Raw genomic sequence first — 22,217 nt, forward strand, 5'->3', positions numbered from 1 at the left:
TGTTATAAAAATATAAGAAACGATGCTAGATAAGTCCACTCCTCTGTGGGGAGGGATGGGAGCCAATTTGAAAACCACGCCACTTTTTACGGCCTTCCCCCCCCTTAAACTCGGTTCTGGTTTTTGTCTTATTTTTATTTTTAATAGTATTTTCTAATTTTATGTAAAGACAATTTTTAGCCTTCATTTTTACAAAAATTTTCTCCCTCCCTTCCTCTCTTCCTAAAATGGCAAGCAATTTGATATCGCTTAAAATATGTGCAATCATATAAAACATTTCCATAGTGCTTTCTCGTCTGGTTTTTAGAGAAGCTGTTTTTCTATCTTGGCTCTTCCTTTCCTCACAGAAAAGTCGCTCAATTCCTGCTTTTCTTCAGTTATGGTTGAGTTGTGGGCCGCCCCTTTGGGATTTTCTTGCTATTTCTTTCTCCTGCTCATTGTACAGATGAAGAAATTGAGGCAAACAGGTTTAAATGACTTGCCCAAAGTCATATAGCTAGTAATGTCTGAGGAAGTCAGGAACACTGAGTTGGACTCCAGGCCTCCCCTCCCCCTTCCCTATCCATCATGTCACTCACCTTCCCCTAACTAGTCTTTAGTACTAGCTCTCTGTATCTAGCTCAGTCTCCTGACTGTTCTCTGTGGAAGCATCCTTATTTCCCATTTCCAATCTTTTGCTCTTACTATCTAACACTCTTGTAATGTTCAAATCCATCCCTTTCTGTCTATATCTCTATATGTGATAAATTAAAACAGTGGAAATGGAGTTAGAAAGTAAATTCAAATTGTTATCCTTTCTCATCATCTCTGTGATTTTTGCGTAAGCCTTGACCTTCGACCTCAGTTTCCTTATGGGTAAGTCAGCCTGGGAACTGAACCTATGATATCATTGGTAAAGGGATCCTCCAATTAAAGGAACTTCCGTATCAAATCTCAATCTCTTAGTCTTATAGAGTGGCCTAGAGCAAAAATGTCAAATGCCCACAAATATTCCCACTTCTGGCTCAACCAGATTGAAATCCAGTTGGACAATATTTAATAAAATAAATTAATGAATTAAAAAAGGAAACCAAATACGTGTGTTTGTCTAAGTCAGTATGAGGTCAGCATAGAGCCTTATGTACAATTTGGGGGCCTCCATTTCTATTTGAACTTGACACCAATGAGAAACCAGACAATTGTTAACATATGTCAGAAATAGGCTTCTTTAACCAGTTCTCTAACTATAACACTATTCTGCCTCTCAGCAAAATGAGAAGATTGGAATATATAAAACTCTTGGTTGGGTCTTTTCCAGCTGTATACTTATGATTTTTTTTCACAAATCTTTCCTGACTATTTGCTCTTTTCCCTAGCTATTCAACCTTGGGTATCTCATTTTTCTCTAGGTAGCGCAGTGGATAGAACACTCAGGAAAATAAGTTCAAATCTAACCTCAAATAATTACTAGCAGTGTGATCCTGGGCAAGTCATTTAATTTCTGTCAGTCTCAGTTTCCTTAATCATAAAATGGGAATAATAATAGCATCTACTTCCCATATCATCTTGAAGATCAAATGAGATAATATTTGTAAAATATTTATCACAGTGCCTGACATATATTGGATACTTAATAAATGCTTGTTTCCTTTCCCTTTTTTTTTTGGGGGGGGGTATCCTATCCTCAGTTTCCTTATCTGTAAATTGAGACAGACATTAACTACAGAACTGTTGGGAGGATCAAATAAAATGATGCATATATATCCTTTTGAATTACATAAAAGTCAACTATTAATAATTACAATATTCCTGATAATATTAAGACTGAATCTTTGAAGAGTTAACTGCCTTGGAAGAGCTGAAGTTCATTGGAGGTTTCCATTCATTTTGGTATTAGATGTTTAGGATGTTTTATGGGGAAAAATAAAAAAAAAGTCCAAGGTCCCCCTATTTCTATCATTGAGAGATATTTATTTCTCTTTCTATGACTCACTCTTTTAAAAATAGCTCTTTGCATTAATATTTTATGGGAACAAAAATCCAGAAGCAGATTCCTGCCCCCTAGACTGCTAATTTGGGAAACTATCATCTGCTACAAATTGCATATTCTCAAGGGATAAGGTACCTTAAAGCTGTTGCTTGATTTGTGGAGGAAGCCATAGAGTGAGTCCACCAATAGGAATAGTCAGTAGATGAAAGGCAGTTTGGTTGGTGTCCCTTTAAAGTGCCTGCCTTAAGTGATGCTACAGGTAAGAGTAATGAGGAGGTGGTGGGCCATCTGGGAAGGGGGCTTGGAGTCTAGGAATCCCCTGTTATGTAGTGTTTGGGGCCTTTATTAGTATTTGTGGCTTCTATTCCTTTCTGGGATTAGTCTGGGCTCTATGTTATCACCATTACCAAAAAGCCTTTGATAAGGATTTATATAGTAGATGGCTACTGTCGGAGTCTCTGGTCCTTGCCCATATTCTCAGTTTTCATTATGTTTCCTCGTTGCCTAATGGGGAATGAAGAACAATAAACTGAGAATGACTAGCAGCCCCTTAACGGGGTGTTTGTGTGTGTGGGGGGTCTTTTGGAGAAGGACTCTTTTCCAGGTAGGTTTGGAAGGACAAATTTATCCTAACTAAAGAGTCAAACATCTATGACCCCTATCTCTCCTTTTCCTACCCACCCCTCCCAAATCAATAGTCAAATAAAAGTAGCCCCAGAAAGAAAAAAACTATAGAGCTGGAAGGTACTTCAGAATCATGGCTAGCCTAATTTTACAGATGAAATCTAAGGTTAATAATTTGGTAAGTGTAACAAGTAGAATTTGAACTCAGCACTTCCAACATTAGTATATTCCATACCATACAGAACAGAGATAAATTGGAGTGTTTGTGCATGTGTATGTCTTTGTAAAAAGAAATCCTAAAAGCATGCTGCTAGAGATGTGAGCTTTGTAGGAAAGAGTTATAGCCAGAGTAGACTCAAGTCAGCAAGCATCTATTAAGTGCTAGGCGCTGTGCTAAAGGGCTGGGGATACAAAGAAAGGCAAACAACAGCCTTTGCTCTCTAATGTGGGAGATAGCATGCAAACAACCATGTAGAAACAAGATATATGCAATGTAAATTTAAGATAATCTCTAAGGAAAAACACCAAGGTTAAGGAGGAAAAGGCTTCTTGCAGATGATGAGATTTTAGGTGAGACTTGAAGGAAGCCAGGGAAGGTAGGAGCTGAGGATGAAGAGGTAGGTTGTTATGGACAGGACAGCTAAAAGATAGAACTAGGGCTCAGCAATTGGGGCATTATTCCAGGATGCCGAAATTTTAAAGGGCACTCATAGATTCTTATACTCCTTTAGTATTTAGGAATAACTGAATTTTGCATTTAGTTAATAGGAATGATCATTCTAATAGGAAGTCATCCATCCTTTCCATCCTTCCATTTCCAGGTGTCTGTATACCAGGAAAACTCTTTCTTGGCCTGGCCCTATCCCACTCCCTTTTCTCACTGTCAGCCTCCCCAGAAGCTTCCAGGTCTGGTATCTTTGTTTCCCCTCCACAGACTTTTCACCATAAGGTCTGGGGTCTTAACTTAATTTGAGTTGAAAAGTTGCTATGAGGAAGCCTCTTGTGCTATTGGCCCTGGACATGCTTTGCCTAGAGTTGCTAATTCTCCTCTGTATATAACCAATAGGAAGATTAGCTTGCTAGTCATTCCCCTTGACAGATAACAATACAAAATGATTTGTGGGAGGATTCCTTCCAACTGGGGTTGCACCCCTTAAAAGAATGGATTATAAGACTTTGTGTTTTGCTACCATAGCTTTAGAGCTATAAGAGACCTTAAAAGTTACCCTTTCGTTTTTTTCCTGAGGCAATTGGGGTTAAGTGACTTGCCCAGGGTCACACAGCCAGGAAGTATTAAATGTCTGAGACTAGATTTGAACTCAGGTCCTCCTGATTTCAGGGTTGGTTCTCTATCCACTGCGCCACCTAGCTGCCCCTTATCCTTTCATTTTTACAGATAAAGAAACTGAAGCCTAGAAGGAGTAAAATAACTTATTTTGGCCCCAACTTATTTGGAGCAAATTCGAATCCAGACCCTCTAATTCCTGCATGAAGCAACCTGCTTTGAGGGATTGGAAGTTATTGTAAGTTAGTTGTTACAAAAGAAAGCATATTTTGGTCCAAATATAGGCCACCTTTGAATAACAGAAACATTCCTAAAATGAGACCTCTTTGAAGGAAAAAAAAAATAAGATCATAAGAAATGATGTGAATGTACACTGAAAACTATTACGCAAAATTACCATGCTAAAAAAAGTAACAGCAACACTGACCTATTTGGGAGAAACCGGTCATATTTTGTTAGGAAGGCAAAAATCTGGGGCTGAGAAATATCTTATAATGCATCTAATCTAGGCATTCTTCATCTCTTTTTGTGTGTGTCATGGATGGAGCCCCTTGCCAATCTGGGTGAAATCTGTGGACCCTTCTCAGAATCATGGTTTTTAGTGCATAAAATAAAATACAAAGGATTATAAAGGAAATCAGTAATTTTCAAATACAGTTAACAGAAAAACCAAATTATTGGGCTTCAAGTTAGAGCCCCTATTTTAATTCAACTCCCTCATTTTGCAGATGAAGAAACCGAGACCAGTAGACTTATCCAATATCATGCAGAGGTGTAGAATTTGAATTCAGTCCTCTGAGTAAAAGCCTGTGCTTTAACTATGTTGTTGCCCCTCTGAAAGTAAAATAATCAGCTTTTACCATATAAAAATTCCATATAACAGCAAGTGAAAGTGGCCTGTGGAAAGGAGAAATATTTAGAATGGAAAACTAGGGTTTTCTTTGTTAAGGAGGAAGCATTGCATACTTTGACTAGCTTATATCTTTCCCTCTGACTCCTTCCACCTCCCTCCTGAGTTCACCTCTTTTTAGAAGGGAAACATACCCGGGAGGATCCTGATTCTTGTATTCTCCCCCCAAAATATCCTCTTTTTCTCAAGATGACATTAAACTTCACAGAACTGCCTCTACAGTTACAAGTAATGAACTCATAACAGATAATAGAGATAAATTCTAAGTGAAAAGTTAAGCTTCCAATGGCTTAGCAAAGGGTAAATCTTTAAGCAAGAGGACTCCCAGAGATCTTTCGATACCCACTCGTAGCATCCTCTTGAGACTATCGAATAGAAATAAGTTTTAGTTGAAGATCATTCCAAGGCAATAGATTTGAAGTCAGAGGATGCAGATTCAAATCTCAGCCTTTGGCACTTTTACCATGTGATTTCAGGAGAGTTACCTCATATGTAAAATGAAAGGGGATGGAGTTGGGTTCCACGCAAGGGAAGGTTTCTTATACTAGAGGTGTTGTAAAAGCAGAAACTATAATATCTGATTCTGTGAAGATAAAAATGATAGATTTTCTCCCCTCTCTTGAGCTCTCATTACTGTTGTTTTTTTTCAAATTTCCTCAATCGATGGCTTTGTCTTGTTCAACGACTAGAAAAACCTTCATTCTTCGCTTCTTTCAGCTTTTCCTCCCTTCCATTCCACTTCTCAGCTTTTCCATGTGTGTAATAGGAAGGAGTAACCTTAGATCAGACTTCCTGCCAAACTTTCCTATCCTCAGGGAGATGAGATTGTGGATGTTAACCCTAACCTAAATGTCTCCTGATTGCCGAGTCTTGGGCCCTTGTCATCCGAAGGCAGAGCCAGGAAATAGGATCCTTGGAAACATCAGGAAGTGAGCAAGTCAGCAGCTGAATATTGGATCCTGTCAGGTGAACTGAATATGGAGGAAAGGAAGTCTGAGAGCCTTCACGGGAGGAGAATCAACTCCCTGTTCTTTTACATGGAACATCCTAGGATTTCTGTAATGGGCCAGAACTCTAAACTTGAAACAAGATACTAACTAAGTGGAATTGATGAGACAATGGTTATCTAGTTTAGCATGGTTCAGTATGATTGATTTAATCTTACACCAAATAATGGTTTCTTAGTGATATAATGACTGGTTTATACTCAGTGTGGAGCATATAAGCAGGGACTGAGAGCCACAGAGGATAAGGGCACTAGAAGCTCTTGGAGCTAAGGAGACAGAAATTCATTTCATCTTCAGTCAGGCTTCTGGTGACTGGCCTGGCCTCCTGCACTTCTGCCACTGAGACCAAGGTCAGTGTGAAAGGCTCTCCAGAAAGCTGCCCAGTCCCAGGAAGGAGATCATAAAGGATCTGGACTTTAACACCTGGCTGTTCTAGTGGTGATTACTGAACTGAACAAAGGCTGCTCTCAAGAACCCAGATACCCCAAGAAAACCGAGCCAGAGAACACTACAGATTTCTGGGGGACTGGAGGCATGATGTCACTAAGAACCCATGTTAACATAAGATCAAGAATTGAATAAGGTGGTAGGGTGGGAATAGCCCTGGACTGGTCAGAGAATCTGAGTTTGAACTATTGCAAATTACTTTCACTCTGAGCCTCAGTTTCCTTGATTATAAAATGAGGGAAGTGGGGTTTCACTGGATGATCTCTAAGTCTCTTCCTAAATCTATGAGCTTCTAAATCAGAGGTTGTGAGGAACAGATCCAACTTCTCGAGATATGAAAGGTCTCCTTGATTCTTCCTTTTCTCTCACTCCCAACATCCAATTTGTTACCAAGATCTGGCAATTTTACCTTCTCAAAATTTCTCACATACACCCTGTTCTCTCCTTTGACCCTGCCACCATCTTGTTGCAAATTCCCATCTCCTCATGCCTGGATTATTTAATAACTTGATGATTGTTGGGCTGTCTGCCAATATGGAATGTTTTATTATTGTTTGTCCTTCCTTTTTGAAGAGGACAAATGACATCACAAGGTGATGTGTTGACTTACACGTGAATCAGATTAAATGAGGCAGAGTTGTGCGAAACTGTCAACCGCATTCTCTCTTCCAGACTCATTAAAGTCCTTCGGCAAAACAAGAGTCAAGGATGACTAGTGATGACCCAAGATAAAGTGGATGACCTTTGTATCTTTGCTGTCTGAACAAGTTCTAAGTATTCCCCAGAACTTTTTTCAGCTGCCTTCATGACCATTGGAATAAATTGTTCTCATCCACTCAGTCTACCAGGGGAAATCTTCCCCTTAATTCACCAGTGGGTTTGAGTCAGTTATCCTCAACCTTTCATTCAGCTGTCAAGGTGATCTTAAAGTGCAGGACTGACCATGTTACCCCCAACTCAGTAAACTCCAGTGGCTCCTTATTACCACCAGAATCAAATTAGAAATCCTCTGTTTGATGTTGAAAGCTTTTCACAGCCTTCCCCCCTTCCCCACCTCCTTCAAATCTTATAACAGTGTGCTCTTCAGTCTAATGACCCTGGCTTTCTTTGAACAAGCCACTCATCTCTCACCTCTGGCCATTTTCATGGACTCTCTTCCCATGTCAAGGATGCTCTCACTCTTCATCTTTACTCTTGGCTTTCTCGGGCTCCTTCAAACCCCATATGGAATCTCATCTTCTACAGGAAGCCTTTTCTGATCTCCCTTAATCCTAGACCCCTCCCTCTGTTGATTATTTTCAATTTATCCTTTATATAGCATTTTTGTACATAGTTGTCTACATGTTATCTTCCCCTTAGATGGCATACTCTAACAGAAACTGTCTTTTGACTTTCTTTGTATCCCTGACATTTAGGATGGTACCTGGCACATAATAGATCCTTAACAAATATTTATTGACTATGTATCAAGGGAGATAATATTTACATATTCACAACATACATATACACATAATATATATATTATATGTGTATGTATTTTTTAATTATAACCTACTCTTCAGGACTGCATTTGGGGTTTTCTTAGCAAAGATACTGCAGTGATTCCTTTTCCAGCTCATTTGATAGATGAGAAAATTGAGGCAAATAGGATTAAGTGACTTGTCCAGGGTCACACAGCTGGCAAGTGTCTAAGGCTGGATTTGAATTCAAGAGGTTGAGTCTTCCTGACTCTAGGCCTATCAGTCTGCTACATCATTTAGCTGGCTATGTATATGAATATGTAGTTATGTGTATATTTTGTATATATGTATGTACATATGTATCTTATAAGACAAGTAGGGATACTAGCAATCAAGAGAAAAGTGGCTGACAGATGGTCATTCCATTTATTTCATGCTTCTTCAGTATATTGGCCAGAGCTTTCTACGATTCAACAGCGGGTTATTATTCTAGCCTGTGGGTTCTTATGGCAGCTAGGTGGTTCAGTGGATCAAAAAGACTCCAGTTCAAATCCTGCCTCAGATGATTATTACCCTAGCAAGTCATCAAACTGTTCTCAGCCTTAGCATACTTATCTGTAGAATAATGCTAATAATAGGATTGACATCACAAATTGTCATGAGGACAAAATCAGAAACATATGTAAAAGCTGCTATTATTTCATATGTGCATTCCACAAATCCATATTAAAATTCGTTATGTGTAGGATGTTTTTCTAAACTATGGGAGCAAAAAGATGATCAACTTCAATGATGGACAGAGGTAGCTACACCCAGAGAAGAAACACTGGGAAGTGAATGTAAATTGTTAGCACTAATATTTGTCTGCCCAGGTTGCATGTACCTTCGGATTCTAATGTTTATTGTGCAACAAGAAAATGATATTTGCACACATGTATTGTACCTAGAGTATATTGTAACACATGTAAAATGTATGGGATTGCCTGTCATCGGGGGGAGGGAATAGAGGGAGGGGGGGATAATTTGGAAAAATGAATACAAGGGATAATATTATAAAATATATATATATATAATAATAAAAAATTAAAAAAAAATTTAAAAAAAAAAAAAGATGATCAACTAAAACTCTTGCCCACAAGGAATAATAGTATTCTAAGGGAAAGAGTGACAAAAAGAGCTAAAAAGAATACAAATAAATACGCTATAATGTGGAATGTAATTAGGATAAGGTAGTAGTGTGTGGGGGGAAGAGACCAAATTCCTTTAAGGCAATCAAGGAAGGGAGAGGTTGCACTGACCTGGGTCTTTAATACCTAGAGGTATTGAAAGTAATCTGTGGAAATGCATGAGAATTGTCAAAGGCAGGACCAAATGAGGGAATACTCTCAATCTAGTGAAGAGTATGTGAGGGATTGGAATATCTGAGAAGAACCAATTTAACCAGGGAACTTCTTTGGAAGCAGGTTATAAAAAGGAACCACATAGTGATTCCTTATGCTGTGGGACAACTAGCCAGTTGGCAGGAGCTAAGGGGAAAGAGGCCAGAATGGTGACTAGCAAGTGCTTTGCCTCCGGATCTTAGTCTCAGTGTAAGATTAGATTTACAATAAACTATTAAAGGAACTATTAAATCATTACAAAAGAGAGAGATTCTCTCCTTAGAATTCTTTAACTTTAAAAATTGTTTTAAAGTATCCTTTTGAAATACACTATTAAAAAGTTTCTTTAAATTTAATCCTCTTTGAAATGAGCAGATGGAAGAGAGCATTGTATACAGTAACAACAAGATTATGTGATCAACTGTTCTGGATTTGGCTCTTTTCAACAATGTGGTGATTCAAGGAAATTCCAATAGACTTGGGATGGAAAATACCATCTGCATCCAGAGAGAGAACTATGGAGAATGAATGTGGATCAAAACAGCACTTTCAGCTTTTTGTTGTTGTTGTTGTCTTGGAGAGGTAAGGGAGGGAGGGAGAAAAATCTGGAAGGCTAAGTTTAAAAAAAAATGAATGTTAAAGATTATCCTTACATGTATTTGGAAAAACAAAATACGATTGAAAAATAAAAAACAAAGTTTGATCCCCTTAATAGATGTTCATGAAAAATTGAAAATTTGTGATTTATCAATTAATAAGCATTTATTAAGAATTTTCTAGGTGCCAAATTCTATTTTATAAAGAGAGAAAGAAAAAAAAAAAAAACAGATCTTTCCTTACAGGGAGCTTACATTCTAATAGGTGAGACAATTTATACAAAAGTGAGTACATACCAGATGCCTGGAGTCATTCATAGATTTTAGCTACACATTCTACCCAAGTGATGAATTTGAAAGAGATTTCTCTCCTTGCCTCCTCTTTGGTATCAGATTCTGATTGTATAGACCAGGAGTGATAGATGATAGATATCATGACATAAATTTATAAACTCATTTATTATAAAGGGTGGAGGGACTTAATATAAATAAAGATATTTATTTTAAATTAGACTGCTTTTTAAAATGGAATGAGATCATGTATGTGAAAGCTTGCTGTAACTAAAGCATTAGAGAGACAACGATTACAATTTTGAGCATCTCTCCTTAGCTCACCTATAATATTAAAACAATTTCTGGCAGGGATATTATCCATAATATCCTTCCATACCTTCCTTGGTAGTGTGCCTACTTGTGTATGTATGGAATGGTCAGTAGCATACCTACCACTGGAATCAGGCTTTTGATGATGATGGTAGGTGAACAGGTCATAGATGGGTGTGCAGGAGCTCAAGAAGCTAAAATAGGTAGGAGATTCTGAAACAGTTTTCCCCATCAATGTTTCCTGAAGTCAGAACCAAGGCAGAATACAAAGTTTTGATTATCTTTCATGCTACAACTTATTATAAATCTTATTTCTTCTCTTTGGGGGTGGGGAAAGGGTTTCTTAAAGGAAACTTTCTTCTTAAGTCTTTCTGGTCCATTACTTCAAGCTGACTATGTCCTATTTCAAGAATATTAGATGCACTCTCTATCTTGGTAGGCTCTGTTCCTTTGGCATCCCTTCCCCTAATCACTTCCTTATTTCTTTACAACCTCTCAATTTCTCCTTTTTCAAAGGAGAGCTCCTTCTCAACTTGTGCTCTGAATCCTGTCCTTTCTCTCTTTATGGAAGGTTTTGGAATGATGGAAAGCTGACCTTGGAATCAGGAAGCTGTGAGGTCAATCCTATTATGTGCCTCCTAAATTTCTCATCATCCCAGGTAACCCTAAAGACTAAAAAGTTACAGGTGAGTTGCTAATGGCCATGGGTGGAAGAAGTTTCCACGTGGGGATCTTGTATCCATAGTCAACCACTTTTTGTTTTTTCAATTATTCTTTCCTTTTGAGCTGTAAATGGGTCAGGATGTTATCTCCAGATTTTTGTTTTCTGGCCAAACATAATTTTATAGATAACTATTTGAATAATAATATACTCGGGCACTGTGCTAAGGAGATAGCCTCTTAAGGACTAGATTAGTTGGGGGAGATAAGACTTATACAAGAATTAGTAATTAATTCAAATTCTCTATAATGAAATGCTAAATATGCTTTACAGCTGAAACAGAAAAGATTAAAGGTGAAGTTGCGACTTGAATTATCTGGGAAATTAAGAATCCAGACTTTAGGAGATAAGGATGTAGAATGATGACAGCATTGTTTATAGATGATTTATCTGGCAAGAGAACACTGGATGGTTTAACTGAGGAGTTTCTGATAGTAGAGTGAAAGGACTAGGGCCTGGCAATTGATATGTACATTTTCTCTTCTTGGGAGAAACCTTCCATACTGTTTTAATTTTTTCCTGAATTTATCCTTTTCTTTTCACCAGTCCACTAAAAGGCTTTTTCCAGAGTTGCCAGTAATGTGATTGTGGACAAATTGGATTTTTTTTCCTTCTCTAATCCTAGTTCATTCCCCATCTGGCATTATGTAACATCTGAGATCTTTGCCTTTTCCACTATTTTTTTTAAAATATTTTAACTGGCCATCCTTCAATTAGGATTGGCATTTCATTCAAAAGAAAATACCCTGATTTTAGCTTCATTGTCACTATAATTTGCAAGTAACCATTTTCGACCATAACATCTCTTCCTTGCAAAGCAACCATGAATTAATCTGATCTTTCCTGAATTTGTGCTTCTGTTTTCATCAGTCCAGCGAAAAAATTCTTTCTAAAATTACCAGTGATGTGCTTGTGAACAAATTGGACTTTTTCTCCAATCCTAGCTCTTTTCCCATCTGCCATCATGTAATATTTGATATCTTTGATTTCCCTACTAATTTTTTTTTGATAATTTAGCCATCCCTTCCCTCTCTCTCCTTAATTAGAAAATGTATTTCATTAAAATGGAAACAAATATCCTAACCTTTGCCTCACTCCCACTGTGATTTGCAAGTAATTGTTTTCTACCATCTTCCTTGTAAATGTTTTCTACCATTTCTTCCTTGTAAAACACCATCATAAAATAATGTGGATGTGAATTCTGACTGCTACTTACTAGCTGAGTAGTTTTTGGGAAGACACTTAATATATTTAGGCCTCTGTTTGCTCATGTTTAAAATAAGGGAGTTCGACCAAGTGACCTCTAAAGATTCCTTGGAGTGACTTATCAGTGATAAGATTTCCAGTAGACCATTGTGTGAGGGGTATTTTTTTTGTTGTTTGTTTTGTTTTTGTTTTTGTTTTTTTGGATAGAGGTCCTTGCTGGTGCCCACAGAGGTGACAACCAATTTTATTTATCTTTAAGACCAGATCAGAGTATAGGAAAAGCAGTAGAGACTCTAGCAATAGAGAATATAACTTGACTATTCCAAAAATAGGTCAGGGATGCCCTTAGGGCTCTGGAGTACCTCCGTGGTCTGAGCTTTCACTGGAACACACTAGAATGTACATTCTCAGAAGATAGGAGAGGGTCAGGAATTCTCAAGAATATAGAAGTAAAAATGGGCTCTGTTCTCCTTGGTTAGTTAGACATTTTGCTTTGAAGAGTGGCCTGGCTTAGGTCTAGACGCAGGGATCTAAGCATGGGGAAGTGAAAAGAAAATTGGCCGATTGAAACTTTGACTCTATCTCTTATCAAGTTGTGCATACAGGATAAGATTTGACTACATCTGTGGCATAGTTTCTCCCTTGGCAGAATTGGGGAGTTGGGGGTGGTCATTTGGATAGTCTCTAAAATCCTCCTTTCACACAATTGAACATGTATAACCTACATCAGATTGCTTACCATCTCAGGGAGGGAAGGAAGGATAATTCAGAATTCAAATTAAAAACAAAAGCAAAAATCTGAATGTTAAAAATTATTTTTACATGTAATTGGGGGGGAAAGAAAATATTATCTAAAAAAGGGAAAAAAGAATGCTTCTTTCAGCTTTAAATTATATGATCTTATGACCCCCAAGTCAATAAGATAATGGATGCATTCCCAATTTTCCTATTTTTCTTAATAACCCACCAAGGTTTATCATTCTTGAATTTACTTAGAACTGTTTAATTTCCCCTCACTGACCAGAGGAACTTTACTCCCAAAGTCCCCAACCCTGTAAAATTTCTATCTCTTCTCCCTAAGAGTTCACTTTAATTCATTTCAACAAGCATTTATTCAGCATCTATTGCACGTTAGGGAGCAGTGGATTGAACATAGTCCTGGAATCAGAAATACTTCTTTTTCTGAATTAAAATCTTGTCTCAGAAACTTACTATTGTGTGATCCTGGTCAAGTCACTTAACCCATTTATATATTTATGCACATCTCGTTAGGCTCTAAGGCACTTGGGAGCAAGGAGTATTTTCACTCTTTTCCCTTAAACCCAGGACTTAGTGTAGTGCCTGGCATCCCGTAAATGCATAATAAGTGCTTGTTGGCTTTGTAGTGCTGGTGTGAAGGTCAAATAAAATAATATATAAAGCATTTTAAAAATCTTAGTGAGCAAATGCCAATGCTAGTTACCATTATTATAATTGTCATTGACTAATTACATTCTTTGGAGTTAGAGTACATTGTGTCAATACACACATGGTCATTTGAAGAGGAAGAGATTTTCCAGAACCTAGAGAAGATGACCCAAAAGGTGAGTCTTGAAGGAAGCTAAGGATTCTAAGGCAGTTCCTTGGAGAAATGAGGGCAGGCTGAGCAAAGGTACTAGATTCCAACAAGATACCCTTCCATCAGTAACCAGTCCATTGGACTAATTTTGGGGTGACTGAGATTGACCCAGAACAGAGGTCACATGGATGCCTACGGGCTGATACTTCTTATCTTATAATTTATATTTATAACTTGCTTATCAGCAAGCCATTTAGAACTCTAAGTCATTTTCCTGGCAAGTCAATCAGGTCAGAGAACCGGAATTGCAAAACAATAACTAGCCCAGCCCCAGGGACCCTAGGGACAATCACACATGACCCTAAGGTTCATTCACGAGCACAGCCATTATTGTATCTCCCTTATCAGGACAAAGTTAATCTATATTTGCCCTACTGTAACTTCAACCTTCTTACAAAACTGCATAAGTGAAATAGGCACTCCTTTGAGGTTTGTAAGATCAGATCATATGCCTGCTAAATATAAATGAAGAAACAAACTCAGAAGTGATTTGGAATCATGGATCTTTGGAACTAGAGAACACCTTAGAAGTTAAAAGTTACACACACACACACACACACACACACACGAAAAAATAGGGGCCACTCAGGGGAAATGACTTGTCCAGAGTCACTCAACAAGTAGGTGGCAGGGGACACTTCCTGTTACAGTATATTGACTCCTCTATCCTATGTCACACTGCTGGCAAAATCAGATCTGGAACTCAGATCCACACCTTCAGTTTTAATGCTCTCCCTTTTCTTCCCCAGGATGTTTTGCTACTTTACAAAGCTAGCCTTGAAGAGGGAAGAATAGATTCCCACCTACAGGATTCGCTCATTCTCCACCCGCCAGGAGTTCTTCTACATGATTCTCCTGTTGGACTCGACCCCTGACTCCTAGCATGCTTTTTTCTCCCGCTACTAACCAGAGTCCCCAAATCTGAGCCATGCTTTCTTACTGGATGTCTGTGGCAGACTAAAGCCTGATTGGCAGATACTTTTAGTTTTGGAAGCACAATCCTACTATTAAATGCCAAGAGTCTTTCAAGAATTCTCTTTTTTTGTTTATTCACAACTTCTCCCAAGAAAGAAGTTCTTTTCCTTTCTTCATTTTCTCTGTACCTCATCCAGTCTCTCTTTAATTATAATAACAGACAGATATCAATGAACCCTGGAGGACTATCAAGCTATCTAGAATCTCTTGTCTATTAAGGATGTTTCCATAGCCAAATTAAGGTAAGTCAACAATTATATGCCAGGAACTGTGCTAAGCTTTGGAGATACAAAGAGAGACAAAAACTATTTCTACCCACAGAGAACTCATAATCTAATGTTGGGAGACAATATGAAAACCACTATGTATAAAACAAGATATATACAGGATAAATTGACAATAATTTCAGGGGAATTAATTAATAATTAAGGGGAGTTGGGAAAAAGCTTCTTGCAAAAGGTGGGATTTTAGCTGGGACTTGAAGGAAACCAGGGAAGCCAAGAAATTAAGGCATATATGGGGATGGAGTAGGGAAACAAAGTATAAGAAGACTGGAAAGGTCAGAAGGAATCAGATTATTAAAAATGTTTCCTAGAGGAAACAAGGAGCCAACTGGAGTGGGTAGAATAGTAGGTGATATGGTCGGATTTGGGCTTTCGGGACACTGTTTTGACAGCTCATTGGGGGAAGGACTGAAGGGGAGAGAGACTTAGGACAATGTCCAAAAGACTGTTGCTGTAGTCCAGATGTGAGAGGATAAGGACCTGTACAAGAATGGTGGAAGTAATGGAAGAGAGAAGGATACACATGTAAGCGCTGTTATGAAGATAAAATCAATAGACTTTGGCAACAGATGGGATATTAATGTGAGGGAGGAGTTGAGGCTGACATCTAAATCGTGAGCCCGGGTGACTGGGAGGATAGGGGTACCTTCAACAACAATACAGAAGTTTGGAGGGGAGAGGTTTTGGAGAAAAGCTTATTGAGTTCAGTTTTGGATATATTGAATTTAGGATGTCTATGAGACATCTAGTTTGTGATGTCCTGTAAGTAGTTGGAGATGTGAGATGGAAGAATCTATGAGGTGGTCTGGTCTGGATACGTAAATCTGAAAATCCTTAAATAGAGATGTAATTAAATGGATAGGAGTAGATAAGCTCATCAAGTAAAATAGCATAGAAGGAAAAGAGAAGAGGACTCAGGAGAGAGCCTTGGAGGGACATCCATGGTTGAAAGGTGTAATTTGGATGAAGATCCAGCAAAGGAGAATTAGAAAGAGTAGTTAGATGGGTAAGAAGATCAAGAAAAGACAATATCACACACACACACACACACACACACACACACACACACACACACACTCTCTCTCTCTCTCTCTCTCTCTCACACACACACACACACGCACACACACACGCACACACACACTCTCTCTCTCTCTCTCTCTCTCTCTCTCTCTCTCTCACACACACACAAACACACACACACACACACACACACACACACACACGAGACAAGAGAATACCAGGGAGAAGAGATTAATTGATAAGGCAAAGGATATGAAGAGGTCAAGAAGAATGAGAACTGAGCACATCACTTCTTTTCTTCTTACTTGCCACAGCCTAACCTCTGACTCATGTAGTCATGGATCTTAAAAAAATACTCAACTAGTCTTAAAAGCAGTCCAGGCAGGAGTAACCCAGTCCCTAACCTTGACCTCTGCTGGTCTCAAGGAGAACCAGTTGCAAACCATAATCTCCTTCCTTCTCCCTCCTCACCTTGTTTTTTCAGCACATGGGACCCAAAGGCAGAATGACCCTTTTGAAATTATAAGCATTATAATTCATCTGCCACTCACTACTGCTCTTACTACTAATAAACTCCAACTTTCTGCTTCTCTGTTTATCCCTGTATTATTCAATCATTGGCAACCTCGGAGAAAATGATTTCTAACTGACACTTCTTATTCTGTCATCTTTATATCATTTAATTTATTCTACTTAATCTTATTAATCATCCTATTAATCCTATCTATTTTCCTACTTAATCCCATTCAAATCCCACTCAACTCTGTTCACCACTTCCCCTGTGCTCTCTGGAATTCTCATTTCATAATGAACAAACTTTCCCTTATCCTTGACCTTTCCCTCACACTCCCACCAACCCAGCTGCTTCCAGACAACGTTGCTTCCCTGGATAATCTCTTTAGCAATGGCTGATCCTTTTTAAACACCCCTGGCAAACTGGGAACTGAGTTATTTCTTGCTATTTCCAGATTCTTCCTTTGCCACCATTGTTGGGCCACTTTTCCTTTGAATTTCAGAACTTACCACCCTGTTCAAATCTTGGTGGGTATTTTATGTGAATCCAAAATCATTTTCTGTCCTTCTTTTCCCTTCTTTTTTTTTTTTTTTTTTTTTAAACAATCAGAGTTAAGTGACTTGCCCAGGGTCATACAGCTAACTATTTGAGACTGGATTCAACTTCAGGTCCTCCTGACTGCAAGCCAGTGTTCTGTCCACTGCATTATTTAATTGCCCAATCCTTCCTTTCTTAAGGAGCACATTGATACACTTAATATCCTCCACCCCTCCCCCAATTCCTATTATTATTTTAGGAGACTTTATCCATGTTGATTTTAACCTCAAAATCCCTAAACTCCTACTTCATTAGTTTCCATAAATCCCATGTTTTTCCTCTTCATTTCCACCTCCTGCCTTGCCTGGCTTCCTGCAAGTCCCAGCTAAGATCTTACCTTTATTTTCTACTCTTCCCAATCTCAACTTGATAGATAGTTAACTACTTCAGATCCATACTGTCATCAACTCCCACATCCCCTGATGATTTCTTTTCTTATTGCCATTCATTTCTTGCCAAACATCATGCCTGGATTACACCCACCATCCACCTACTCGCCTCCTATATGCTTCTCTTCTGCTACTGAACAGAGCTGGAGGAAGTCATACAACTTTGCTGACTGAATACATTATAAATCAATGTTATTCAACTTCAACTGGGGCTTCACTGTAGCGAGGCTGTTCTTTTATTCTCAATTGGTATTCCAATACTTCTATTCCAGACTTCTTTTCTCCAGTCTCCTATAATTTCCTTCCCTTCACTCACTCAGTAGATAAACTCGTTCCTTACTTTAGACATTGAGGCCATTCACAAGGAACTCTATCTTTCTCCTTCCTTCATTTCTGAATCCTTTTGGAGATCATCTCACACTCTCTCCTTTGCTTCAGTTTTCCTTCCTAATTATGTCATCATTAGAGTGTGAGTTTCTTGAGGGTAAATCTGTCTTTTTCCTCATTTGATATCCCCAGTTCTTAGCACAGTGCCTGGCACATTGTAGGTACTTTGTGAATGCTTATGTATTGATTGACAATCTGTGATAATGAGGTGTTCCTTCTCCTTGCCAATTACACCACATGTGCCCTTGAATCTATCCTCTCCTATCTTCTTCATCAGGTTGCCCTTTTAATCATCTCTTATTTAGTCTTCAACATCTTCCTGTCAACTGGCTCCTTCAAATAAGTACATTTTCCTATTCTTAAGAAGCCTTCTTTGGAAGGGAAGATAGAGAAAATGGCCAGAAGTCAGAAAAATTTATCTTACTAAATTCAAATCTGCTCTTAGACACTTACTAGCTGTGTGACCCTGAGCAAATTATTTCACTCTGTTTGCCTCAGTTTCCTCATCTGGAGAAGGAAATAACAAACCTCTCCAATATCTTTGCTAAGAAAACCCCAGTGAGATTAAGAGGAGTCAGATACAATTGAAGAACAACAAAAGAATCTAAAATTCCCTCAAGTTATAGACCTATAGCTTTCCTTTCTCAAACAACTAGAAGAATCTGTCTACAGTTATTTCCTGTGATCTCATTCCTCAATCCCTTCTAATCTGTCTTCTGCTGCCATCACTCAACTGAAACATCTTGCTCCCAAAATACCAGTGATCTTATGACCAAATATGTGGTTTCTTTCAATCTGTGATGTCACTGTTAATTACCCTTCCATCCCGGTTGTTTTCTCCTTTTTGGATTTTTATGACACCACTTTTTTGCTACCCTTCCTTATGCATCTAACTCCTCTTCGAGTCTTTGCTGCATTATAATCCACATCATACCCCCTAAAATATAGATTCACCAAGGCTCTGTCCTAGGCTCTCTTATTTTGTCTCTATATATTCTTTCTCAGTGATCTCATCAGTTTCCATGAGTATAATTATTATCTCTAGGCACATGATTCCCAGATTTATATCTCTAGTCTCAGTGTCTCCATTGATCTTTATTCCCTCATTACTACCTCCCAATTGGATGTTTCAAGTTTGATGTACCAGAGATATCTCAAACCCAACATTTTAAAAATAGAACTTATGCTTTTTCCAAACCCACCTTTCTTCCCAATATTCCCATTCTGTTTGAGACATTGCTACCCTTTTAGGCTCCCAAATTCATAGCCTCAGCATCACTCTTGACCCTTCACACTCCCCCAATCCACATATCTAATTAGTTGCCAATTTTATCATTTCTCTTCTATATTGCTTATTTGAGTATTCTCTTCACTCACACAGCTACTGCCTTAGTTCAGGCACTCATCACTTCTCCCCTAGATTCTTGTCCCCAGTTTCCCCCAATTCTGTTCTGTTCTCTACAGAACTTCCAAAGTTATTTTCCTTAAGGAAAGGAATGTAAGCCTAACTAAGCTTAGTAGATCCCCTACTCAGTAAACTCCAGGGGGCCCCAATTGTAGCTAGGATATATTAATATAAGTTTACATTTTTCTGTTTCTGCCCATGGGTTATCTGTCTAGCCTTTCAAACTCTGCAGTCCAGAACTGGCCTATTTTTTATAGCTCACACCCACCACTGTATATATTTCATGGTTCCATTCCTTTCTTTGGAGTTGATGTCCCCTTTTCCTGATTTCTGCCTCCTCAAACCCTATATAAAGCCTTTCCTTATCTATTCCCTCAAAGCTCTTCCTTCCTTCCTTCCCTTTCCCTCTCTCCTTCCTTCCTTCCTTCCTTCCTTCCTACCTTCCTTCCTTCCTTCCTTCCTTCCTTCCTTCCTTCCTTCCTTCCTTCCTTCCTTCCTTTCTTCCTTCCCTCCCTCCTTCCTATCCTCCTTTCTTCCTATTTTAACTTAATTACCCTGTGCTTATTTTATTTTATTTATATTTATTCTCTAAATGCTTGAGACCAATGATTATTTCATTTTTTGTATTCATGTGACCATGGACAAGCATAGTACCTGACACACAAAAGAAATTTAATGAATGTTTGTTGATTGCTTGCTTTTTAGAGTCAGGTAACAGAAGCAGCACAGTTTCTCAGAAAAATCATTGACTTGGTCCTAGAAGATCCAATTATAGTTGTGACTCTACTACCAGCTGATTCTGTGACTTTGAGTAAAGTCTTTTCCCCTTTACACCATCATCCTCATCTTTAAAATGGAGAAGTTGATTTCTAAAGTTCTATCAGTTCCAGCAGCCTAGAAATCTATGATTCTAAGTAGAGTCTGGAAAGGGGAAAAGGTATTGATAACTCACCAAAAAAAATTTCAGGCTCAGAGGAGTTTTCCTCTTCTGAAGAAGGTGCCTCATGGACAGTGGAGCTCAGCTTTCTGTAGGAGTCCCAAAGTGTCTGCTGGTCTTTGGGAGCAAACAGGAGGTTTGGAAGGAGCCTGTTCAGGCTATGCCTTGGATTCAGAAATCCTATCCTGCTGTGAAACAAGATCATGTCTCTGGCTGGAGGAAACTTAAGGGAGAGGAATCAGCTTGGGAAGGGGGCTGGGCTCTGTGAATGTTAGCAGGGTGGAAGCTTGTTGGAAAGACATTTCTGGGGTCTAATTGAAAAAAAAATGGAGGTTTTTGAGCAGAAGGAAAGAACATATCAATAAAGTTTATAGTTTAAGTGCAGAGGTCAAATTCTAGACACTAGAATGTCCCTGAGGCTATATTAACTTCTCTTTCATATAGATATAATCTACATTCTATATAGGTAAATAAGTATGCATATACATTTATTGACTATAGTGGAAGGAAATCCTCATCTACATGCTCAGTCCATCTAAGACCTTGTCCAGACCTGGCCATCTAGGCATCTGAATCATTTTTTTCTTCTTTCCCTCATAACAATGCTACACTCCACAACAGATACAGCTGATTTTTTTTTTTTTTTTTGATGCTGTTGAGTTGTTTTCCAAATACCAGTTAAATAGATTGTTTTTTACATTATGGACCCTGCTTAAGTGTTCTGGGGCATAAGATATGAGGCCATGGCAACTGACATAAGCAAAAACTGGATTTGGTGGAGATTGGAAAGAATTGATAGGGTGTTAAGACTGACAAGTGTGAAAGAACCCATGATCCCTTTTGCTATCACATTGCTAATAGGATCCAGGTGTTTAATGGATTTAGCAGAGTCTGACATTAATGTCCCAAAACCCAGAGGAATAGCTAGGGAAGGGCTCTCTCTCCAAAGAGGGCTCAGAACTCTCATAATATCACAGATTTAGAGATGGAAGAAATGTCAGAGGTCAACTAGTTTTTTTTTTTTGTTATAGCTTTTTATTGACAAAATATATGTATGGATAATTTTTCAACATTGACCTTTGCTTTTGCTTACTTCTGTTCCACCTCCTTCCCTCCACCCCCTCCCCTAGATGGCAGGTAGTCACATACAAGTTAAATATATTAAAGTATATGTTAAATACAATATATTTATACATATTTGTAGAGTTATCTTGCTGCACAAGAAAAATTGGATTTAGAAAGAAGGTAAAAATAACCTGGGAAGAAAAATAAAAATGCAAGCAAACAATAATAGAAAGAGTGTAAATGTTATGTTGTGTTCCACACTCATTTCCCAGTGTTCTTTCTCTGGGTGTAGCTGGTTCTATTCATTACTGATCAATTGGAATTGATTTGGATCCTCTCATTGTTGAAGATGGCCACTTCCATCAGAATTGATAGAGGTCAGCTAGTTTAACACTCTCCTTTTGCAAATGAAGGAACTGAGGTCTAAAGGGTTAAATTATTTGCTAAAAATCTCACAGATAGTTAATGATATAGCTGGGATTTGAACTCTTTGGCTTCTGCTCCTAAGTAGATCCAGCACTTCCCCCCCCACCATTCCACTCTCTCTTCATTATTTCTTAGAAATTCCTTTTTAAGGTCAGTCTTCTGAGACTGACGAATTTTATCTTCATTGTTTTCCTGTCTCTTTTTGTGTTCTCTATCTCCTCATTGGCCAGAGCTCCATGCTGTCCATAGGCTTGTCAGGTTCCCTGATTCTGACACCTAATTCATTCACTCTATCTGTAAAACCTGCTGCTCCAGACTTTTTCTCCCTTCCTCCATGGAAACACTGATCTTAAGCCCTCTATTCTCCAAAGGACCTGTATAGGAATGTAGCTA

The 22,217-nt window shown here is 38.4% G+C and overlaps 1 protein-coding gene and 1 long non-coding RNA gene across 2 annotated transcripts in view; one reads left to right on the plus strand and one right to left on the minus strand.

Annotated features, from left to right (window-relative positions):
- Window positions 1-20,486, minus strand: part of KCNA10 (potassium voltage-gated channel subfamily A member 10) — a 28,519-nt gene extending 8,033 nt beyond the window's left edge. Inside the window, exon 1 of the mRNA XM_074265537.1 lies at window positions 20,349-20,486. The gene's annotated coding sequence lies outside the window, so the exon portion shown is untranslated. The remainder of the gene's footprint in view (window positions 1-20,348) is intronic.
- Window positions 9,468-14,824, plus strand: LOC141541416 (uncharacterized). The gene is made up of 3 exons (XR_012481788.1): window positions 9,468-9,663; window positions 10,852-10,966; window positions 14,575-14,824. It is a non-coding gene; the product is annotated as an uncharacterized LOC141541416 (long non-coding RNA).
- Window positions 20,487-22,217: the final 1,731 nt, after the last annotated feature.

This window comes from Sminthopsis crassicaudata, chromosome 4 (genome assembly GCF_048593235.1).
Source record: "Sminthopsis crassicaudata isolate SCR6 chromosome 4, ASM4859323v1, whole genome shotgun sequence".
Classification (NCBI taxonomy): domain Eukaryota; kingdom Metazoa; phylum Chordata; class Mammalia; order Dasyuromorphia; family Dasyuridae; genus Sminthopsis; species Sminthopsis crassicaudata.